This window comes from Mchenga conophoros, linkage group LG22 (genome assembly GCF_057382185.1).
Source record: "Mchenga conophoros isolate Kocher_MC1m ecotype Shallow Benthic linkage group LG22, M_conophoros_male_GT1.1, whole genome shotgun sequence".
NCBI lineage: Eukaryota > Metazoa > Chordata > Actinopteri > Cichliformes > Cichlidae > Mchenga > Mchenga conophoros.
In genome coordinates, this window is record NC_140546.1 from 37,734,491 (window position 1) to 37,759,347 (window position 24,857).

General features: G+C 42.9%; 1 pseudogene; it reads left to right on the plus strand.

The window, feature by feature from the left end:
* Positions 1-24,857, plus strand: part of LOC146549889 (dynein axonemal heavy chain 6-like) — a 65,153-nt pseudogene that overhangs the window by 20,770 nt on the left and 19,526 nt on the right.

Here is a 24,857-nt window from a genome sequence, read left to right on the forward strand (position 1 = left end):
AGCATAACTAAAATAATTCTCCTTGTCACAGGTACATAAAGTAGTAGAAGAAGATGAGGCACTGGCCCGAGTTAAGGCTGAAGAAACCCAGGCCATTGCAGATGATGCACAGAGGGACTTAGATCAGGCTCTGCCAGCTTTAGAGAGTGCCAACCAGGCCCTCAGATCTCTTAACAGGGCTGACATCTCTGAGATCAAGATGTTCACTAAACCCCCAGCCCTGTGATGACTGTCATGGAGTCTGTCTGCATCTTGCTTGATTGCAAGTGAGTGTGCACTATTTTCTTAAAAAAATAATAGATAAATAAATAGCTTCTTAACATGTTACACTTTTATTAGGTATCCACCCTGCACTGGTGATGGTTTCTAAAAGTGCAACTCTTTATAATCACAATAATGTAAGAACTTTATCACTCCTTCACTTCAACGGGACTATTTTTTCAATCTTATGTATTTTGCGTTTAACATTAAACAGAGATGACTTGCAGATTTCACCATTCACTAATCTACTGCATTGTTGATCTGAATTAAATCTTCACAATATCCTCTTTAGGATTTTGAAACTTGCTGTTCTGCCCAAAGAATTTTCATTACTTTGAAAAGCTCAACTAATGTCACGGTCTAATGTATCGAGCAACCGTGACATTTCTTTAGTCCTTATTTGTTAACAGTGTCTCACTAACTTTCTTCTCTCCTAACAGACCAGACTGGCTAAGTGCCAAGCAATTACTGGGCGATCCCAACTTTCTCAGGCGTCTGACAGAATATGACAAGGACAATATCAAACCTAGGATCCTGCTGAAACTACAAAAATACATCAATGACCCTAATTTCATGCCTGAAAAGGTCAGTTTGGATATTTTGGCAGATTAAAAAATGTCAAAGTACAAACAGAGCCAGTGAAAATAACATCTTCTTACTGTATCATTATGACTAAACGTGGTTTTTCAGATAGTATAACCTATCAGAAATTCTGAAATGTTTCAGTATGTTTTTGCTTGGCCTAGTTTCTTATTGTGTCGCTCTTATTAGGTGGAAAAGGCATCAAGGGCGTGCAAGTCCATGTGCATGTGGGTCAGAGCTAGGGATGGGTACCGGTGTCCGGTGCCATGATGGCACCGGTTCTGACATAAACGGTAGTAACCAGACCGAAAAGCAGCGCATATTTCGGTGCTTTTTTTTTCCTGAGATGTCACACACTTTGGATTCTAGCCAATCATTTTACGTTTCCGAGGATAGTAGGCGGGCCCAGGTACGTATGTTCTTCTAGAGCAGAGCTACAGATTAAAAATGCCCAAGGTGAAGTGGTCAAAAGTCTGGCTGTACTTCACAGCAAAAGATGCAAACTCAGCAGCAACAAGTGCTTTAAGCTGATACTGTGATACTGTCAAAGGAGGTAACACCAAGAATCCGATGAAACACCTGGCGACGCATAGCGTTTTTTTTAAAAGCCGAAAAATGTGCTGTATTTGATAGCTTGCTGCGAGACCTCACACCGAGCACATCTACTGCGGGTGTGGTGCCTGTTATCGAGTTAGCAACATCCCCCAAAAACCCGAAGAGGAGAGTCCTGGCCCCTAGCCCTGCCAGTGTAGCAGAAATGATGAGGATGATGATGCAGCAGCAGCCGTTCTTCTCTGCGTGAGTAGCTTCATGTTGTTGGTGTGTAATTTACGTTGAGTAGGCTAACCACGTTATTACATTAATGCATGTAAGGTGAACTAGCAAACATCATCATAGCTACATGCGGCTGTCCTCTTGTTTGATGGCAGATACTCCCTTCACCCTGGACAAAAAGGCTAAAATGACCAAAGAAAAAGTGGAAAACAGTTAAACATGAGAGGTTTTTGGACCAATTTTGTGTTCTCCATTCTTTAAGCACCGTTTGAGCACCGGCACAGTTTCAAAAGTACCGATTTGGCACCGGTATCGGATAAAACCTAAACGATACCCATCCCTAGTCAGAGCTATGGATCTTTACTCGAGTCTTCAAAGAGGTTGGCCCAAGAGAGAAAAACTGGCCAAGGCACAGGTCAGTTACAGAGTGCATTGTTGATGTGCCGTCATTGTTAGCTGAAGCTGAAATAAATTAACGTTCTAGGTTTACCTCACTAAGGAAAAATATGTTCTTACAGGCTTATTCAAATGTAAGTTATTAAGTGTTTCAAAGTAATTATAAGGATTCAACCTGTAAAAAAAAAAAAAAACAGTCCTGTGGGAGCCCTGATTTAGGGTTTTAACATTATCTATCATTCAGAGTTGTGTTAATTTTAGCCACATCATACAGGTTAAGGGGGAAATTATAATGTAGATATGAAATAGTTTGTAATATTTTTGTTTTTTTTTGGTTTGTTAATAGCGCAGCTTAGGCTGCTGCCCCCGCGACCCGGCCCCGGACAAAGCGGATGAAAATGGATGGATGGATGGATAATAGTGTTACACTAAACCAGGACAAAAATATCTGCATTTGTGGGACTACGACTGCTGACATTTAAGTAAAATGTTGATCTAAACATTATTTCTTCTTCATAAACATAAGAAAGAGTTAGTGTCGTCTGTGTTACCTGCTAAATATAAACACAAAGCAGCTTAATGTCTTTAGCAGACATATTACCAATGCACTCTGGTGCATTGGTAATATGTCTGCTAAAGACATGGTGAGGTCTAAAGAAGGAGATGATCAGTTTGACGCTGTTCACTAGTGGATCATGAATCACAGTTTATATAATGGAAGTTTGTAAGCTACCCAGTCTAAGATGGGTCACTGCAAAACCAAGTGTTGGTGGTGGTCTTCAGCTCTCTCATTAGTGTTTTATTCCACTCGCTGTTTCAGATTATTGGGGAATTTTAGAAAATTTAAGGCAGGAGACTATTTTCAAGACAAACGCATCGCTGGATTTCTATGGGCTTTGCCAATGTTGTAGTACTGTAGCTAGAGCTATGCAGCTTATTGCTTTAAGGAGCAGTCAAGATTTTGGCCAGAGTACGTTACAGCACTAAGTCTGATGTAGGTTTGGCATATGTGCACTAAACTTAATGATGAGAAATAAAAACCAGACCAACACATCAATCAATCAATCTTTATTTATAAAGCACTTTTCATACAAAAAAAATGTAGCACAAAGTGCTTTACATGGTTAAAAGCAGCCCACCCCACCCTCCAACTCACTCCCCACACTCACACACACACACACATACACACACGCGCACACTTAAAGAGTAAAAATTGGGCTGGGTTCACATGAGCCAAGTGAGGAAACACTATAACAGGGAGCCGTCTGCACCGGGAGCTGGTCACAGACCGCAGCCTCCAGGCTGGGCACACAGCAGGAGGGAGGCAAAGGAGCCCCCCAGCCAGGCTGAGAGGACCCCAGAGACCCAGCAGCCACGGTCAATAACAGCCCCGGTGCAGAGAGCGCCCTCCGAGGAAACACTGGAGATATGACACAATAGGATATATACAGGGTAAAATGATAAAATAAATAAGAACAGGATACAATATAAATATAAATATAAATAGAGTAAGAAGATTAAAAAATCAATAAGAATAAAATCAATAAATTTTAGGTAAATCCTGAATTAATAATAGAATAACAGGATAGAATAAATAAGCATAAAATAAATAAACGCTAAGTAAAAGCTAAATTAAAAAGGTGGGTCTTGAGCCTGTTCTTAAAAACATGTACGTTCTCTGCGGCCCTGAGCTCCTCCGGCAGGCTGTTCCACAGACGAGGACCATACCACTGAAAAGCTGCCTCTCCGTGAGTATGTGTCCTGACTTTAGGGACAATCAAAAGGCCAGTACCAGAGGACCTCAGGGTCCGCGAGGGTTCGTATGGTAAAAGCAGATCTGAGAGATAAGAAGGCCCAAGACCATTAAGACATTTAAAAACCAATAAAAAAACTTTAAAATCGATCCTGAAACACACGGGGAGCCAGTGCAGCGATTCTAAAACCGGTGTAATGTGGGCCCGCCCTCTGGTCTTCGTCAGCACACGAGCTGCTGAGTTTTGCAAGAGTTGTAAAGTTGAAATATTCTTCTTAGGAAGACCAGAGAGCAGGGCATTACAGTAATCAATGCGACTGGTAATAAAAGCATGCATCAGCATCTCCGTGTTGGCCCGAGAGAGAATAGGGCGGACTCTGGCTATATTTTTTAGATGATAAAATCCAATTTTGGTTACATGTTTAATATGTGGGATAAAACCAAGCTCAGAGTCAAAAATAACACCCAGGTTTTTCACTTGTAGCGAAGGACATAGTGAAAATGCCTGTAATTTAGACAAGAGTTTCTCTCTCTGAGCCTCAGGACCGACGATTAAAACTTCGGTTTTGTCCTGGTTAAGCTGTAAAAAGTTTTCTGCCATCCAAGATCTTATATCTAAAATACAGTTAAAAAGGGCATCCATTGGTCTGGTGTCATCAGGAGACACGGAGATGTACAGCTGCGTGTCATCAGCGTAACTGTGGAAGTTCACTCCATGCCTCCTGATGACATCGCCGAGAGGCAACATATACAAATTAAAAAGTACAGGGCCTAGAACCGACCCTTGAGGCACACCACATGTCATTCTATGGATCTTAGAGGAGCATGTATCCATACTCACCATAAAAGATCTGTCAGAGAGATAGGAAGTGAACCAGTTGTGTACAGCACCAGAGAGGCCCACCATGTGTTTTAGTCTGTTTAAAAGAATAGCGTGGTCTACTGTATCAAAGGCTGCGCTTAGATCCAGTAGCACCAGGACTGAGAGCTTTTGGGCGTCCCAGTTACATCTAAGATCATTTAAAACCTTTAGGAGAGCCGTCTCTGTGCTGTGGTTCACCCTAAATCCAGACTGGAATATCTCCAGGATCTGTCTATCATTGAGAAAATCAGTAATCTGAGTAAAAACAAATTTTTCTAAGACTTTACTTAAAAATGGTAAGTTGGATACAGGTCTGTAGTTATTAAAATCATTACAATCCAAACTGCTCTTCTTCAGAAGGGGCCTCACCACCGCCGTTTTAAAGGCAGCAGGGAAGACACCCAACTGAAGAGAGCAATTCATCATGTATAAAAGCTCAGCCTCAAAAAATCCATAAAGTGTTTTAAAGAGTGAAGAAGGGATTGGATCTAAAGGACATGTGGTGGGTCTCACTGTGGAGAAAACCTTCTGAAAGTTCTCAGCATTAACCAGGACAAAGCTGTCCAGTGTCTCCTCAGGTACAATCGAGCCCTCAGATGTATTTAAAATCATATCACGATTAGATAAAATATCAGATCTGATGGCGCTGACGTTTCCCCTGAAGTGGTCTGCAAACTGCTCACAGAGCGAGTCTGTGGGGGTTCTTTGGGAGCTGTTAAAATCAGGGTTAAATAAATGATCTATGGTGGAAAAGAGGACCTTGGGATTATTTTTGTTATTACTGATTATTTTGGCGAAGTGTGAATTTCTTCAGCGCTGTCTTTAGGTGGTCTGTAAACTGTGACAGATAAAACTGGAGGGCTGCTGAAAACAATAGCGTGGAATTCAAAAGTGGTAAAATGATCAAATAAAATTTGTTTGGAGGTGAGTGTGTTGTTGGCCAAAGATGCAGTCCCACCACCTCTCTCACCACTTCTAATAGAAAAAGAGAAATTAAAATTTGGTGGGGAGGCCTCAGTGAGAACAACTGGTGCATCCGAGCCCAGCCATGTTTCGGTTAAAAATAAACAGTCAAGTTTATTATCTAAAATTAAATCATTAATAATAAAAGACTTGTTCGACAGAGAGCGGACATTTAAAAGTGCCATACTGATTGAGACTGGTGGATTTTTGACAATAGAGTTGGATGGATGTTGATATTTTTGAAGAGGCCGGAGGTTATTAATATTTTTGGAGTTACTGGATTTATGATAATTCTGTTGCTCTCTGTTTGTGATTATGACGGGTATTGTGTTGACTGTGGGAGAGAGAGGTCCGAGTCCAGAGTTTCGTGTATTACTGTTAAAAGTGGAACAAATATAGGAGCTGGGACCAGGGGAACATCAGTCAGTGGCAGACAGATCTGCAGGTAATGTCAGTTTGGGGTAGTGACAGGGCGATGTGCGGGAGTGCTGTACGCCAAATGCCAAATTGGCGGACAGCAAACGGCGTCCCCAGGCGTTGAAGTGGAGCCCGTCTGCCCCAAAAAGATGCCTCCTCTCCCAGAAGGCATCAAAGTTGTTAATAAAACCCACGCCGTGGGAGACACAGGCGGAGGAAAGCCAGCTGAGCAGCCGGCTGAAACGGCCTATCCCTCTGCCACAGGTGGGGGTGGGCCCAGAGATAAAAGCACTCACCTGCAACTGACCAAGGAGGCTGAAGAGTTGGAGGAAGTCCAACTTCAGCAGCTCAGATTGCTGTTTGGGGATGTCATTGGTGCCGATGTGGATGATGAGCCGGTTAACCTGTGGGTGGGATGCCAGAATGTTGGGAATTCTGTCCACTATGTCAACAACGGTGGCTCCCGGGAACGACAGCGTGAGCGCCCCCCTCATCCGCACGTTCCTGACGATGGAATCCCCGAGGACCAGCGTGAAGAGAGGAGGTGCCACCGGGGGCTGCTGGTCATCTGAGACGCCCGCGCCGAGGAGCCGGGGTAAAGCACAGCTCTCCGCGGTGAGTTTGCACCACAGCGTCGGGTTGCCCGCCGCGGCTCCGGGGGCGTAGTGGTGGAGATGGCGCAGACCACAGCGGGATGGCGAGGGCTAGCGGCCAGAGGAGGAAAGTCCACAGGATCCAGGACATTGAATTTATTCTCCAGTACTACCGCGCCGGAGGGGTGAGGTATTGCTTTAATGATTCCTGTATGATATTACCCTACCATTTCCCTCTTCATCTGTGCTTACTCATTTGTGCAGGAAGAGCTGGATGTGACCATGGCAACCCTAAAAGAGAAGCAGAAGAAGCTTCAGGAGGTGGAGAACCAGATCAAGGTCCTGCAGGAGCAGTTTGATAGCAGCACGAATGAGAAAGAAGATTTGGGTGAGAGTTGTGCCAAAAAGTGCAACATAAAATATACTCTGTGAAATAAGTTCTACCATCTGTCTTTTATTAAATGTTTGATGTACCTTGCTGTCTTTGGCTTGCTAAAATTCTTTCTCTTTCTTTTTCATCAAAGTTAATACGATGGCTCTGACACAGGCCCGTCTGATCAGGGCAGGGAAGCTAGCGTCCGCTCTTGGTGACGAACAAGTATGCTGGGAAGAAAGTGTAGCCCTGTTTGAGCAAGAGATCATCAATGTTGTGGGAAATATCTTCATTGCAGCTGCTTGTGTGGCATATTATGGCGCATTTACTTCCCACTATAGACAGCTGGTAGGTACAGGTTTATTCTGTGCTTTTTAAGGTTTTACAGGCTGCTCTAACAAAGAATTAGCAGCTTGTGCCTTTAGTATGAGTTTAGTCTAATTTTTGAAAATCAGTAGAAAATAGGACAAACAAACAAAAGCTGAGCCCAGTTTTCTTATTACTGCTATTGTGCTCAGTCACACGCAATCCCCACTATCGTAATGGCCTTACACCTTGTTTGTTTTTATTATAAGACAGGAAATAACATGTAATAATAAGGGATGAAATCAAATACAACCTGAGTTGTTGTGCTTGTGTGCGCTCTGTTTCCCTCTCACCAGCTAATTGACCAGTGGATAACGCAGTGCCAGAACCTGAACATCCCAATCAGTTCCACTTTTAGCCTGATTAACATTCTTGGTGATCAATATGTCATCCGCCAGTGGAAGGCAGAAGGTTTGCCTCGTGACACTGTTTCTACAGAGAATGGCATCCTGGTGACTGAGGGCCACCGGTGGCCTCTTATGATCGACCCACAGGATCAGGTGAACTAGAAACAAGTTTCCAGCAGCATCCATGCAGTGCCGATAATTCCAGCACTGATTACTTTATGAATGAAATGAGTTATTTTTTTAACACTTTAACTTCTCAATTATCTGTATAATCCCAAGTGATTAATATTCATTTCACACGTGTATTACACGAGAACCTTGTTTTTAAAACTAATTTTGATTTTGAAAATAGTGGTATACAGCTGCATAGCAAGGATAAATAAGTTTAAATTCGTTCTTACAAATTTTTTAAAGAAGTCATCTTCATCACATTAGGGATTAAGGATTATTTCTTTCATTCACAGGCTAACCAATGGATCCGCTCCAAGGAGGCTAAACATGGTCTAAAGGTGATCAAGCTAACGGACTCTGGCTTCCTTCGTACCCTGGAGAATGCCATAAGCATGGGTGTCCCTGTACTGCTAGAGGAGGTAGGATTGCACCACTCATGTGACAGTAAAACAGACTTGATCATAAAAAAACCAATTTGTGGTCAAATGTTGTATTGTAATTGTGTATTTTTTAAGGTGGGCTAACACTGGGCGACATTAAATAAGTTGAAGACCTTTATTGGACAGATTGTTATTAAATAGTGTTTTTAATTTTGCGTTGCCCCTGGACACGTTATAAAAGAGTTAATCCCCATCCTCAGCTGCCTCCCTCTTCCCGCTCCACCACACCCACCCACACACGCAGGGCTTGGGGTGCAGGTATGTCACCAGGGTGCAGGGGAGGCACGCCCCCTCTGTCCCCTTCTGGCCGCCTGTGCCTCAATTTTATTCTGCAACCTAGACATCCACATTACTCACACTCTCACATAACACAGACATATAGGGCCTTGGGGGTGGGCACGTTTTACAGCATCCAGAGGATGGTCGGTGTACTCCAACCCACCTCTGGCGCTGGTGCCCTACCCTCAATTTTAAATGCATTTAGACACTAAGGGTTTTCGGGAGGAGCCGTGCTGCTCTCTGAGAGGAAGCAGGAACCATGCTCTCCTGAGTTTTAAATGCACTTTAGAACAGCACGCAGCAACACTACATATGAGCGGGCGTAGGGAGGTTTGAGGTCTTCACTCACCCCGGTTCTGTTAGCCGTCCGGGCTGGGGGGCTGGGAGGAGGTGCTGGCCGTCAGACTGGGGTCTGGGATGCGGGGCCTCCCTGCTACTGCAGATAAGGAGGTGGTCCGCTTGCCTCCACCCCAGAGAGAAGGGTTACATCTCCTGGGTCTAGGTGCGGCTTGCCCCTCTGAGGGCGGGGGTACCTGGACCTGGGATATAGAGTATGTTTGGGGAGTGCGACTGTCTGTGCAGTGTCTATTTGTGTCTGTCTACACGTCGGGTGAGTGCCGAGTATTTGGTTGTGTATATGGGGGTGGGAATTAGAGCTGGGCGATATGGACCAAAATTCATATCTCGATATTTCTTTAATCCCATAAAGTAAGAACAAAAAGAGAGTTCTTGGTCAAAGGTACTTGTCCCAGATGTCACACATGTAACTTTTATTAAGATACAACTGTAGATGTACATGAAAAAATTGTCAAAAATAAATTGTCAGCATTTATTAAATAATAATGCTCCATTTTTTTTCTTTTCATACATAACAAAAAGCTAAAAATTGTAAACTAAATGTAAAATGTAAACTAAAAAGATGCAGATCTAAAATAACAAAGGCATCTTGCTCTTTAAAAAGTGCTTACACTGAAGTAAAGTTTTGCTTCTTTGTGTGTATTCCTGAACAATCATCTGGTACTTTGTGCAAAAAACTAAACATGTAAACAGATTGAATGAAATGAACAAAATTACATTCTTTGCTCAGTGGGTCTTTGTGCAAATCTCCAATGACAATATAGAAAGAACACAAACAATTGGCAAGGCCAGCTACTGTACAGCTTCCAGATTTTGTGCCAGGAAAACTAATCTGTCAACAGTATTCAAGGATGCCCTGTGGCAGGTTACCATGTTTCCACTGCAACTAAAAGTCCTTTCAGAAGGGGAGCTGGTAGCTGGCACACAAAGGTATTTCTCGGCCAGGAGGCTCAGTGCTGGAAAGGCAACTTCATGTTCCTTCCACCATTTGAGAGGGTCAGCATCACTCTACACAAACTGACAACAGGTAGCTAGAAAATTCATTTTCGATTGCCTCCCTCCTTGTGAAACCAGTGTTGGTGGCTGTGCTGGGAGAAGCTTGCCAGTGATCTCTTTTTAGCTGTGTCACCCACTGCTGCTTCTTCTTGGTCTGCAGACTCAGGCACGGCTGGATCAGGCAGCTCAGACAAACACGTGCCCTGATAGCTGAGCAGAGACTCTGCCTCCAAGACGAGTTTATGTTTTAGTGCATTAATTTTCTCACTAGGGATGTATTTAGCCCTGAACCGTGGATCCACAAAAGAAGCCATGTCCAACAGGTCACCTCTCCAGGTGCCAGGAGACTAGTGTTAAACAGGTGTAGCACAGGACAGGGTCACATACTTCTCTCCTGAAAGTGCATCAGTGAAGTCCTGACAGGGTTTGAGAGCTTTCTGAACTGCTTCCAGGACCTCTATGTCCCGCCAAGTAGGGACTAGAGGTCTGGTTTTCATGTCGACAGAGAACTTTAGAAAGTGCTCTTTCCTGCTCCAGAACTCTCTCTATCATGAGAAGCCTTGATCCCCAGCGAGCTGTTGCCTCTGTGAGTAGCTGGTGACTTGGAAGACCCAGCTGTATTTGCACTTCAGCCAGCTCTCTTCTCTTCCTCCAGCTGTAGGAGAAGCTGCTGACGACTTTCTTACACAGAGAAATAACCGGGTAATGCGGGCATCATCCATAGCATGTCCTGTGACACACAAAATGCAAACTTTTAAAATCACTTTAATTGTTATGTTAAGAGGCAAATCGCTCAAAGGGAAACTAAGATCCATCTCACTTATATAAGATGTGATGCATAAGACTTAACAATATTTGCAAAATGTGTCGTGTATTGTATAACCTAGAAATGGTTGTAGTTAAACTATCTTGGTAAAATCACCAGATCACCAAATGATTAGAACATGTTTTTTTGTTTGTTTTTTTTACACCTTTTAATCTCACTATGTATTTAAAAATGTATCCCTGTCTTGTCTCAGCTGTGGTCCTCATTTAGTGTCACAACTCAATCTAATACAAAGACAAATGCACCCCAATACGTTTATTGGATTTAATAGGGATAGTTTATTTATTTATTCAACTAACTTTCGATTTCTAAGTGATAGATGTATATGCTGGCTATGACTTATAAAAATATTTGTCTTGTGGTCCATAGGCATGTTTAGCTCTACAAGAGACTCTATACACTTTTCATTTATTAGCGGGTTTTTTCCAAATCAAAAAATTCAGTATTGCACTCACCAATGGCCAGATGAAGCATGTGACCAAAACACTGGATCCTCGACCACTTGTTCAGTTGAACCGCCTTGACAATATTAGCCCCGTTGTCAGTTGTTATAGCAACCAGTCCCGTCGGGTTGAGCTTCCAGGTTTTGAGCACATCCTGCAGGGCTTCAGCTATATGCTCTCCGGTGTGGTCTTGAGGAAAGTAGCTGGTCTGGAGACAGGCAGTTTTCAGTTCCCAGTCTTCCATGAAATGTATAGTCACACTCATATATGGCTCGCATGTCCTGCTGGACCACATGTCGGTTGTCAGTGCGAAGTGAGACACTTTGGTGAGCTGGGCAGCGAGACTCTGTCTAACATCAGTATACATTTTTGGCAGTGCTTCTCTGGTGAAGTATTTCCGGCTAGGTAACTGGTATCTTCGGTCAAGAGTTTTTAGCAGCTGTATAAAGCCCTCTTGTTCCACAGTTGAGATGGGGACCATGTCTTTAGCAATATGACAGGCCACTGCTTTAGTAATTTCCCCCCACTTCTCACTTTTTGTATCATATGGCACAGCACGAGTATATGAGTGTTGTAAGGTGGTCTGTTTCACGGCAGGAACCTCGGAAGACTTTGCGGTCTGGGCTACAGCACGCAATTTCACACACTCTTCATACTGCACTTTATGGCGCAGTTGTAAATGGTGGTAAAGATTAGTGGTGCTCGAACCTTTCGTTGCGACGCTTTTTCGACATTCTCTACAGAATACATTATTCTGCTGCTCATCTGACACTTTGAACCCGAACCATCTCCAAATAATTGAGCCATTGGTTTTCTTTTTTCCGACGAGCTCCTCTTCGCTAGCTCCTGTGTCCATCTTGTTGCCAACTGGAGGTGTAGCGATGGGGGAGGGGGTTTGTGTTCAGTGAGGGTGAGAGGCGGGGCAAACAAACCCAGATGAGAGAGAGGCAAAATAGCGGCTCCACAAGTGTAATTATAACGCAACATAGACTATATCGATATAAACGATATTGTCACAGCTTATGTCTTGTATAAAAATATATCGATATTTTTTTTTAAAAATCGATATATCGCCCAGCACTAGTGGGAATGCATGTTTGTGTCCGCGTGCGCCTGTTCGTCTGTGTCTATATGTCAGGTTGGGTCTTAGACTCTCTGGGTACATCTCAGGCCCTCTAAAGTACGGAGGCCTATCTCCCCTCACCACACTCCCTGCCAGTGGCTGATGCCCTCAGACGTTGGTGTGTTGGTGGTCCTTGTCATCTGGGGCTGGGCGCTCATGTATGTATTGGAATGCAAGCGTGCTGATCCACACAGGTATGCACACAGGTGTACACACGGGTGTTCACAGACGCAGACTACACCTTTCTTGGCTGCTGCCTCAAAGCACATTGTGCGCTGTCTATCTTGCGTGCTGCACAATATAGTTTAATATTTAGTATCTACTGTTATCTACTGCTAGCTAGTTTATTGTGATGGTGCCGTTTTTATTATGTTGCTCCTTTTTTGTTTACTTTCTCTTCTGTTTTTTTTTTTTTCCTCCATACAGGTGATCCAGGTGTTTTGTTTGTTTTTTTCTTTCTTCCCCCCCTTCTCACCGTCTCTTCTCCCCTTTGGTTTTCTTTCTCTCCCTCTCTTTCTTTCATTCTCTCTCCCTGTCCTATCCCCCAGTCATGTTTGTCCCGTCTTAAAAAACAAAAATAAAATAAATTCATAATTATAATAAAGGTCAATCAAATGGACCAATATGGCAAGGCCATGATGATCCACTTGGTAAAGTAAATCCGCTTGGCATCTTTCTTGGCCTTAAGACAACAATTCTGATGCTAAAGATCCAAACGGGACACAAAAAAAAAGAAAAGAAAAGCATGTGTACTGTGAAGGGCTCTGTTTGGGTATTTTGTGGGTGTATAGTTAAAGGAGACCTTGAATCCAGCACTGGAGCCCATCTTGTTGAAGCAGACGTTTGTGGCTGGCGGGCGAACAATGATCCGACTGGGAGACTCAGATATTGACTATGACAAAAATTTTAGGTTCTATATGACCACAAAGATGGCCAACCCACATTACCTGCCAGAGGTAAGGACAGCAGCACACCTACTCAAACCTACTTATACTGTATGTGTACAAAAGCAGATACTGTAAAGAGATGCAGTCATATGTCAACTAGCAAAACCCTATAGCTGAACACCAGTCTAGCAGAATGGGCTCACACTAAATGCAGTCATGTACTCTCTCATTAGTTCAAGCCAACAGTGCATACATACATCACAGACATTATAAAAGAGAGACATGGCCTCCAAAGAATCCTGAATTAAAACCACAAAGACGATCTTTCAGACCAGCAAAGTAGTTCAATTCAATTTTATTTATATAGCGCCAAATCACAACTAAAGTCGCCTCAAGGCGCTTCATAGATACAGAGAAAAACCCAACAATCATATGACCCCCTATGAACAAGCACTTTGGCAACAGTGGGAAGGAAAAACTCCCTTTTAACAGGAAGAAACCTCCAGCAGAACCAGGCTCAGGGAGGGGCGGGGCCATCTGCTGTGATTGGTTGGGGTGAGAGAAGGAAGACAGGATAAAGACATGCTGTGGAAGAGAGACAGAGATTAATAACAGATATGATTCAATGCAGAGAGGTCTATTAATACATAGTGAGTGAGAAAGATGACTGGAAAGGAAAAACTCAATGCATCATGGGAATCCCCCGGCAGCCTACGTCTATTGCAGCATAACTAAGGGAGGATCCAGGGTCACCTGGTCCAGCCCTAACTATATGCTTTAGCGAAAAGGAAAGTTTGAAGCCTAATCTTGAAAGTAGAGATAGTGTTTGTCTCCTGAATCCAAACTGGAAGCTGGTTCCACAGAAGAGGGGCCTGAAAACTGAAGGCTCTGCCTCCCATTCTACTTTTAAGTACTCTAGGAACAACAAGTAGGCCTGCAGAGCGAGAGCGAAGTGCTCTAATAGGGTGATATGGTACTACAAGGTCATTAAGATAAGATGGGGCCTGATTATTTAAGACCTTGTATGTGAGGAGCAGGATTTTGAATTCTGGATTTAACAGGAAGCCAAAACAGGAGAAATCTGCTCTCTCTTTCTAGTCCCTGTCAGGACTCTTGCTGCAGCATTTTGGATTAGCTGAAGGCTTTTCAGTGAGTTTTTTGGACATCCTGATAATAATGAATTACAGTCGTCCAGCCTGGAAGTAATAAATGCATGAACTAGTTTTTCAGCGTCACTCTGAGACAGGATATTTCTAACTTTAGAGATGTTGCACAAATGGAAGAAAGCAGTCTTACATATTTGTTTAATATGTGCGTTGAAGGACGTGTCCTGGTCAAAAATGACTCCAAGGTTCCTCACAGCGTTACTGGAGGCCAAGGTAATGCCATCCAGAGTAAGAATCTGCTTAGATACCATATTTCTAAGCTTTTCAGGGCCGAGTACAATAACCTCAGTTTGATCTGAATTAAGAAGCAGAAAGTTAGCGGCCATCCAGGTCTTTATGTCTTTAAGACATTCCTGCAGTTTAACTAATTGGTGTGTGTTATCTGGCTTCATGGACAGATAGAGCTGGGTGTCATCTGCATAGCAGTGAAAATGTATGCTATGTCTTCTAATGATGCTGCCTAAGGGAAGCATGTATAATGTAAACAGAATTGGTCCTAGCACTGAACCCTGTGGAACTCCATAATTAACCTCAGTGTGTGAAGAGGACTCTCCATTTACATGCACAAACTGGAGTCTATTAGATAGATATGATACAAACCACTGCAGCACAGTACCTGTAATACCTACAGCATGTTCTAATCGCTCTAATAGGATATTATGGTCGACAGTATCGAACGCTGCACTGAGGTCTAGCAGGACAAGCACAGAGATGAGTCCACTGTCAGAGGCCATAAGAAGATCATTTGTAACCTTCACTAAAGCTGTTTCTGTGCTGTGATGAGCTCTGAAACCTGACTGAAACTCTTCAAATAAGCCTCTGCAGATGATCTGTTAGCTGTTTGACAACTACTCTTTCGAGGATGTTTGATATAAAGGAAGGTTGGAGATCGGCCTATAATTAACTAAGACTGCTGGGTCTAGAGATGCTTTTTGAGTAAAGGTTTAACTACAGCCAGCTTGAAGGCCTGTGGTACATAGCTGATTATTAGAGATAGGTTGATCATATTTAAGATCGAAGAATTAATTAATGGCAGGACTTCTTTGTCAAGGTTTCATTGTGATTTAATGAGTTTCTGTTTCCACCTTTTAAGGTTTGCATCAAAGTTACAATTATCAACTTCACTGTCACTAAATCTGGCTTAGAAGACCAACTTCTCAGGTAAATACATGCACACACATGAAAAAAGCTATTGCATTTCAACTATGTAACAAGTAGAGATGAACCTATTCGATATGATGTATCGGTATCGCTCCGATACTGACCTAAATTACTGGATCGGATATCGGAGAGAAATAAAAAATGGAATCCGATCCGAAGTATCACAAAATCACCTCACAAAACGCGCTACTTGGCGTAACCCAGCTCGGCGCATCGAAGTAGTATGTGTCACGTGACAGAGCGGCTGTTGTCTGCGAGACCTGTCAGCGGTCTGGTGGAGCATGTGGAGCCTCACTACATGCTTCCAAACCGCGGCATGTTATCTCGGCAAAAACTATCCCAGAGAAGTAAAGCAAGTGTGTAAGTTCATCCCTGAATGTTTGCATAGTATTTCCACGTTAAGCTTAACAACTGATACATGGAGCCACAGCTGGTCTGGCCATCGGAGTTACATACGGAGGTGAAAAGGAAGCGATTTGTCCTGTACTTAAGCTAGAATGGAAAAAAGACACAAAGCTGGAGTTATTCTGTCCTTGCTGCAAAGCTGATTCTTCTTCTCTCATTCCCTCTCCTGTTGCTACTTCAAACATGAAACTGATCAATGATCAGCTGGTCGGCTTTTCTGTCACAAATCCTGCCTTTCTTGTTTGTTTATCGCCCACTTTGCGCTAGAGAGAGGAGACCAGCGGATAAACAACAGCAGCACATTTAAGCTTAATTAGCTGTTGTTAGAATTTATTTAATATTACTTTCTAGTATCAGCTGATGTTTGCTGGAGCCACAGCTGTAAAGCTGCTGGTCATGATGTCGGTTTGGATATGTGGTGAGAGGGAAACATGAAGATGAAACCAGGAGATGTCCTTACTGAACCATCAGAGCTGAACAGGTGATGGAGAAACAGGTTTACCTTTTAGGTGACATGAATGAGTTGAAGGGAAGTTATGAACTTATGCATTTGTTTTACAGGTGCATTAAATTAAAGTTGATTACGTCGATTAAGCATCGAGGGTGGGGGGTGGTTCTGGCAGATTTTTGTTAGGAGTTGGCAACCCTATTAGTAAGGTTGTTTAATATTTCTGCTAAGGACTCTTTAAAATACCAGAGTAGGGAGGATGTTGCAGGTTTAAGTTTATTAGATTGATCAGTGTTGCTGAACTATAAAATATTTTGGGTGCAGTGTGTTTTTTGCATACAGGTATAACAGAATAGCTTTAGTGTTGTTGTTTTTTAAAACTTGAGTATGAACTTATACAAAATGCAGCAAGATATTAAAAAACTGTTTTATTGATTAAAAAACACTATCGGATTCATATCGGTATCGGCAGATATCCAAATTTATGATATCGGAATCTGTATCGGACATAAAAAATTGGTATCGTGCCATCTCTAGTAACAAGCATTTACAAAGCCATCTACATTTTTAAAAAATGGATAGAAATACGGCACATAATTTTATGTATCCTAATTGTATGTATCCTTTTCCCCCTTTCTGATAATGACCTCTGGAATCTCTTGATTCAATCTTTTTTCAATCTGTTTTAAGTGATGTGGTGCGTCCTGAGAGTCCGCATCTTGAGGAACAGAGGAACGAGCTGATTGTGCGCATCAACGCTGACCACAGCCAGCTGAAAGATATTGAAGACCGCATTCTTAAGCTTCTCTTTACCTCGAAGGGGAATATACTTGACAACGAGGAGCTAGTTCAGACTCTCCAGGAGTCAAAGGTAGGGATTAGGCTATATGGATATGGAGTTGTGGTTGTTGAATTTAATATTACCTGCAATGATCCTTTCCTGTTTTTCTGATGTTCATCCTGTTTATTTCCATGATTTTTTTGCATCCTCTTGTCTCCAGGTGACTTCAGAGGCCATAAAGCACCGTCTGGAAGAGGCAGAAGCAACTGAGCTGATGATAAACTCTGCGAGGGAGCGCTACAGGCCTGTGGCCACTCGAGGATCTGTTTTGTACTTTGTCATTGCCGGTCTGTCGGAGATCGATCGTATGTACCAGTTCTCACTCAAGTACTTTAAACAGGTGAGGGAAAAAAGAGCTGGGCTTTACTCTCAAATTTACAAAGCTACTTGTACAGGAATGTTTAATGAAAATGTGTAAGTACCCATTTAAAGTAATTATTTTCTTTTTTCTCTCTTTTTTGTTTATTTCTTCCTTCATCTTCAGCTCTTTAATTCCACCATCGAGACATCAGAGCAGAGTACTGTGCTAGAAGAGCGCCTTCAGACCCTCCTGAATCAAATCTTGCTAAACTCCTACATTAATGTGTCACGTGGACTCTTCGAGCAACACAAGCTTATCTACAGCTTTATGTTGTGCGTAGAAATCATGAGGCAGCGTGGCGAGATCTCTGATGGGGAATGGTGGCGCTTCCTAAAAGGAGCTTCTTCACTGAAAAAGGTGAGGTGGGAAATCCAGCCATAGAAGTTCAGCAATAATGAATAAAATAATTAACTAATAAAAAAGATTTCCTATGTTTTTTTATAACCTCCTAGGACCTGCGTCCACATATGTGGACATCACATTTTTGGTTATTTAGACCAAAATACTCAATTTTGCTCTACAGGGGCCTGATATGCACTTACGAGGACATTATGCTGCCACTGTTCTATCAAAATTTTATATGAATATCCTCATACGTGGCTCTCATTTTTCATTTTTCTTAGAAACAAAAATTAGGTGAAAAAAAAACAACCTGGCAATTCTTTGTTTTTACATTCATCAGGTCCCAATCAGCCCAAATATCGAAGAGAAATTAAAATGCATGCCATGGAAGAGTGCAGGTATTAGGAGGTTAAAAAGTATATAGTGATGGTGTTAACCCACCATTTGTTTTTTATGCCACTAGACTGGATGCACTGATTGTTAGCAGTCACAGTCCTCATGCTAGTTCTGTTCTTCTTTCTCCTACACCTCTGTTTTAGGTCTCCCGTTTATTGCCTCTTAGCATTTCCTGCTCAAAGGTTTGGAGTAACAGGGAAATGTATGTTTCTGACAAAAAGCAACCTTTTTAAAAATCAAAATTAAAGCTGCAAGCAGCGTTATGAGGGCCCTCACACCCTGGCGCGTCGAGCCACGCCCAACACCTAAAACCAGCAAGTCCGAACTGATGTCACATTGATCGAATTCCTGCGTAGAACCAGTAGCTGAAATTTCATCTCATTCAATCATGATTACACTCGTTCCACTAGGTGATGCTCTAACCATTACTGACAAATGGCATAACAAACATTTCCGAGCTCGACTCTTATCATGCCTGCAATGTTTTCGGAGAGATTGGGCATTGTGTTTTTGAGTGACAGCAGATTACTTCTTTTTGGCGAGTGATTGAAACTCCACGTGCCGCCATGACCACCCCGTTTCCCTCAATGTGAAAAGCTTCGCAATTTAACATCACGCACCGGAGATCGTGTCTATCTGATGAATACACTACGAGGAGTTCGTCAAAGTACAAGGCCTGAAACGAGGGGGAAAATGTCGCCAAAATTACACATTAATTTTAAAATGGTTGACTTCCTGTTGGATTTGGGATATTGCTCCAAGAGACTTTTGTACATCTTGATATTTCTTATAAGCTTACCAGGTTTCAGACTCATACATAAAACACAGACCAGGGGCTGATGTTTTGAAATTTTGTAGGGGGCGCTGCGGAGCCATTTTGCGCTATTCAAGGAAAATGATCACATAACAAGAAAGCCTTCATCCCATTGAAGCTGTGCGCCAAATTTCAAGACTTTTGAAACTTTCCAAGCCCCTCAAACATCACTTCATTTTTCATGGTGAAGAGCGCTGCCACCAGGGTGCGCCGTTCAGTTTAATCCTTTAAGACCTACTATAGAACCAAGTCCGCCAGAGCTTATATTATATTTTTACATGCTGTGGAGCCATTTTTGGGAGCATTTCAAGTTGCTATACATCAATACAACCATTATAGCCCAAACTTTAATAATATGTCTGCATTAGGTGCATAGTAATTACATAAATTGCAAAAAAGTGCAATAAACTACAAAAAAATTGAAAATCATTTTTGTTTTTTTAACATATATTTCTAGTTAGAGAAATTTAAGAGGCTTATCCCTCAAAACTGTAAATACAAAAAAGTTACACAAACTAGTTTCCCACCACAGGAAATTTATTTTGAGTGTCTTCATAGTTTTATTTTTGAAATACACCAATTTTTATATACTGCAGGAAAAACGAAAATAAATATTATAGTGCAAATTTGCAAAATAACAGCATATGCATCAAAATAAACTATTTCCAGCAGTGCAATATGAGTCTTAAGCATCCCAGAAACGACACAGAAAGTCATAAAGTCAAACATAACTTTTTAAAACACATAACAAGTAAAACACAAGCTCATAAGGGCCCGATCGTAAAAAACTAAATTTCCGCAAAATGACGTCACTTCCGGTTTCGGGCAGGTCATGCGGTCATGTGATAGTTCGCGCTGATGGACGTAGGAAGTGTTACAAACAGCTTGGATTGGCGAAGCGTGTTTCTGGAATATCATGTTTTTGTTGCTGCAAGTGATTTTTATGCAGTTTTTGCAAAGCTATATGTGGAAGGAAACTGTGACCTAGGACAAGCTGATGGCATAAGACGTAAGTACAACTCCTCCGGTTTCATATGCAAAAAAAATTATTGCGCTAGCTTACTTGGTTGCAGAGCTACTGGGATTTAAAAATAGTTACGCAAAACAGAGCGTGCCCGCTCCGATCGGCTGTAAAGGGTTAAAGACACAATTTTCTCACTGAAGCATCACGAGGGACTGATGGTGATATTCACCGCCTTTGAGGTGTCCACGATGAACCTGTGAAAATCAGTACAACAAAATGAAAGACATGAAATTTCCTGTTGCCACTAGGTGGCGCTCTGTGTATTCCTGACAATGGGCACATCAATCTGTTCAGGGCGGGTCTGACATCATGCCTGTAAAGTCTGGTAATGATCAGACTGGATTTCATTGAGTTAAACTAATTTGTTTCTTCATGGCGAGACATCAAAGTTCGCCATGCTGCTGGGGTCACACCCTTTCACGAAAAGTCACAGTTTTCACTGTAACCCAAGACCAACTCCTTAAGGCTTTCCTGGAGAAATTTGAGGCTGCAGATGTCACCCATCACTATACTGTACCCCAAAGTGTAAAACATGACATTTCCTGTTCCCACTAGGTGGCGCTCTCCCTGATGTCAAATATGGCAGCTGAAAAATGTTCAGGGGTGGAGCCTTATCATATGTGTGCTCTTTGGTCCAGATTGGACAGTGGCTGTGTCCCAATTCAGGGTATGCACGCTTGAAGTACGCATTTCAAGTGCGATCACGTCACCGCCACGCGACGACGGCTGTCCCAGTTCGAAGTGCACTCCAAATGCGCCGTCGATTTCCCCAAATATCAAGCGTGGTCCGGTGCACGCTTCGTGGTGCCATATATCCCACAATGCATAGCGCGACGCAGCCAGGCCAATGCATAATGATGTCAGCAGCTGCGGAGGAGGTTGAAACGGCGGCGGAGGACAGCAACACCCGCAAATGTAAGATATGTGTGAAGGAGCGAAACAAACACCAAGATGTAAAAGCTAATGGGAGGTTAATAGAAAATGTCAAGGTGAATCATGTGACACCTGCCCGACCCATGTAACCGTAAATGCACAGACCCGCAAAGCTGTGAATCCTGTACCAGACCGAGGGCAGTATGAATAGACGTATCACCACTACAAGTGCAATCAACTGTACTAATATGACCCTGCCTGTGCCGCAAACAGGAATGTCAACATATACCAGGCAGGAATGTAGCTGTGTCCGCAGCACATTAAATATAAAATGCATAAAATATAACATATACATACATTTGTTACAGTTATCACACCTGCCATGTCAAATACGTCAAAGGGGATATTTCAAAGCACCCTGAGGCGACTTTTGTTGTGAGTCTGCCCCATCCAAACAAAACTGAATTGAATTGAATTAAAACAAAACATATGACAGAGAACCCCCAACCCCAACCTAGGGCCTGATAATGTAAATGTTCTGCCCCACTCAGTGCTGTAGTATTGCCTGACATTGCTGTGTGTATGTTCCACACAGCTGTAAATGCTGAACTGACAGCAAATGGAGAAATGCTAAAACAGAAGTGCAGGATGGTGGGGAATGTAATCCAATGTCACGCTGCATTACAGGGACCAAGGAGCAGACGGCAGACCTCATTCGACTCCGCCGTGACAATGAGCACCTGTTCACGGGTGCGAAACACTCAGCCGCAGTGGGTTGGAGGTACAGCAACAGTATGAGGTCTACAAGTATTGAGGCACAAGGGACAGTGAACTGTCTGCCCTGTGGTCCCAAGCCAGTACATACTGCTGTGGATGCCATAAACGAAATGACCTGATATACATGTGCAAACGTAAATGGGAGAACCTGAAGAGGAAATACAAAGTATGTACAGTGGTAGTGACAGATGTAACTCCACACAGAACACTGAAAAGTCACCTATGTAAACCTGCACTGTTGCTGTTGTTGCCAACTGCCACCTGTGATGTATCCTCCCTTCAGGAGTGCAAGTATCCAGCGACGGGCGAGGGTGCAAGTGGGAAGCCCACTGCTGCAACATGGCCATGGATGAGGTGCTAGGACAGAGGCCCTCCACCAGGCTACCCGTCCTAATCTCCTCCATCCAGGAGGATGCACCAGGACCCAGTGCAGCAGTGGGCAACCCACTCCCACACCAGGAGGGACAGGAGGATGAGGACCCGCCTGAGGCACGGGTGGTGAAAAGGAGGAGGGACTGGGAGGATGAGCTCATTGCCCTAATAAAGGAGGACATGGCCCAGCAACGGCAAATGGAGGAACGTAGAGCCGAGAGGATGGACAGGCTGATAGGCGTCCTCGAAAAGCTAGTGGAGCAGAAAAAGGACTGAGTCGTGTCCACAGACAGCCACTGTACATAGTTGAACTTTATTTATGCTGGCACCCCAACCTTTGTTTTGTACAAACATGATTATTTCAGTGATTATATTTCTGTAGATACGACGCCATGTACATAGTTGAACTTAATTTATGTTGTTGTTCCAACCTTTGTTCTGCACACACAAAATGATTTCAGTTATCAGAATCAGAATACTTTATTCATCCCGAGGGAAATTAGGGTTACAGCAGGTTACAGCAGGCAGCGCATGCGCACTTACAAAGGAACCTTCTGACCAACTTTACACAAACATCACATTGGGCAGACATGTCAGAAAGGTCGGCTGATAGGAAAAAACAACGAAAATACACTACATGAGGTAAGAGGAGGAGAAAAAAAACTCCACTCAGACTGAGCTCCTAGTGGGAGAACAGTTTGATAACAGAAAAAACACCTCAGCACAAAAGCACATGACTATCAATACACCATAGAAACACAAGATGTATGTAAATAAAGACAGTGGGAACATCCCAACTGTGAGTGCATGTCTGTCACAAACTACATGACACAATTACGGGGGCCTGACCTATTGCACGTGCCACGTTGTGGAAATGAAAGCAGTGCAACGTATAACACAACATGATTGTGGGAAATGCACTACCCACTGCGGTCCAGGATAAACCTGAGTGTCCCAGCATGCACACACATCATCAACCAGGCCTGACGTGCCTGAGCAGGGAGTCTTGGGCAGTGCTGCTTGGTCCGCTGGACCAGGACCAAACATCACATTGGACAGAACAAACTGTTCTGTCTAATTACAGGCCCATCTCAAAGCTTCCTTTTCTATCTAAAGTTTTGGAGAAAGTGGTCTATCTACAGTTGCAGGCACACCTCGATTCTAATATGATCTCAGAAAAATTTCAATCTGGTTTTAAATCATTACATAGCACTGAGACAGCACTTTTAAGGATTTTTAACGATATTCTCTTAACTATGGATTCTGGCAGCCCTGCTGCCCTTTTACTGTTGGACTTGTCAGCAGCTTTTGACACGGTTGACCACGACATCCTGTTATCACGGCTAGAATCGCATGCTGGCCTAAAAGGATCTGCCCTTCAGTGGTTTCGCTCCTACTTGACAGAAAGGTTCTTTTATGTCAATATGGGCCCCCACAACTCCAAATTAGCTCCTCTTAAATACGGCGTTCCTCAAGGCTCTATTTTGGGTCCCGCCCTCTTCGCACTCTATTTGCTGCCATTGGGCTCCATCTTCTCGCGGTACAGCATTTCATTTCATTGCTTTGCGGATGATCTACAGATTTATCTACCTTTAAAATCAGGATCAGATCAACCGCAGCTCTTATTACGCTGCCTTGACGACGTTAAACAGTGGTTATCATTAAATTTTTTACAGCTAAACGAAAACAAAACTGAGGTTGTCATTTTTGGCAATTTCAATCATATCGACAGCACGTTGGGTACCCTCTCCTCGTATTGTAAAACACATGTAAAAAACCTCGGAGTTTACATTGATGGTTCTTTTAAATTGAACAAGCAGGTGAGTGCAGTAGTTCAGTCCTGTTTTTTTCAGCTAAGACAGCTAGCCAGGATAAAGCCATACCTTCCGGCTGACGTCTTCGAGCGTATCATCCACCTTTTTCTTACTTGCAGATTGGACTACTGCAATTCATTGTATTATGGCCTAGATCATGCCACCATCCATCGCCTTCAGATGGTTCAAAATGCTGCTGCTCGCCTGCTAACTGGTACCAAACGGAGAGAGCATATAACCCCAATTTTAGCCTCTTTACACTGGCTCCCTGTCCCCTACAGGATCCAATTTAAACTCTTACTTTTTGTTTTTAAGTCACTCAACGCCCGAGCCCCCCCCCCCTACTTGTCAGAGCTCCTCTCTGCCTATGCTCCAGGAAAACCCACGAGATCTAGTTCAAAACTATTGTTGTCCATTCCACGGACTAACCTCAAATCTCGTGGTGATAGATCCTTCTCTGTGGCAGGTCCCAGACTTTGGAATAGTCTCCCCTTTAATATTAGATCTGCCCAAACTCTTGAGCAATTTAAATCTTTACTAAAGACACACTTTTACGCTCTGGCTTTTAACACATTATGACCCAAGCATTTTGGATTTATCTGAATTAGTTAGTATTGTTTCAATTCTTCTATTTTATTGTTTCTATTGTTATTATTGTATTACACTGTAGTTTTTAATTTTATTGTTATTGTTAAGCACTTTGTGCAGCATCGGCTGTTGGAAATGTGCTATATAAATAAATCTGACCTTGACCTTGACCACAGAGATGAGGGAGGTGCCACAGGTAAGACCCCCGGTTCATAGCCAGGTACTGAGTGCAGCATCCCACATAGGCATCCCCAGATGTTGCTCAG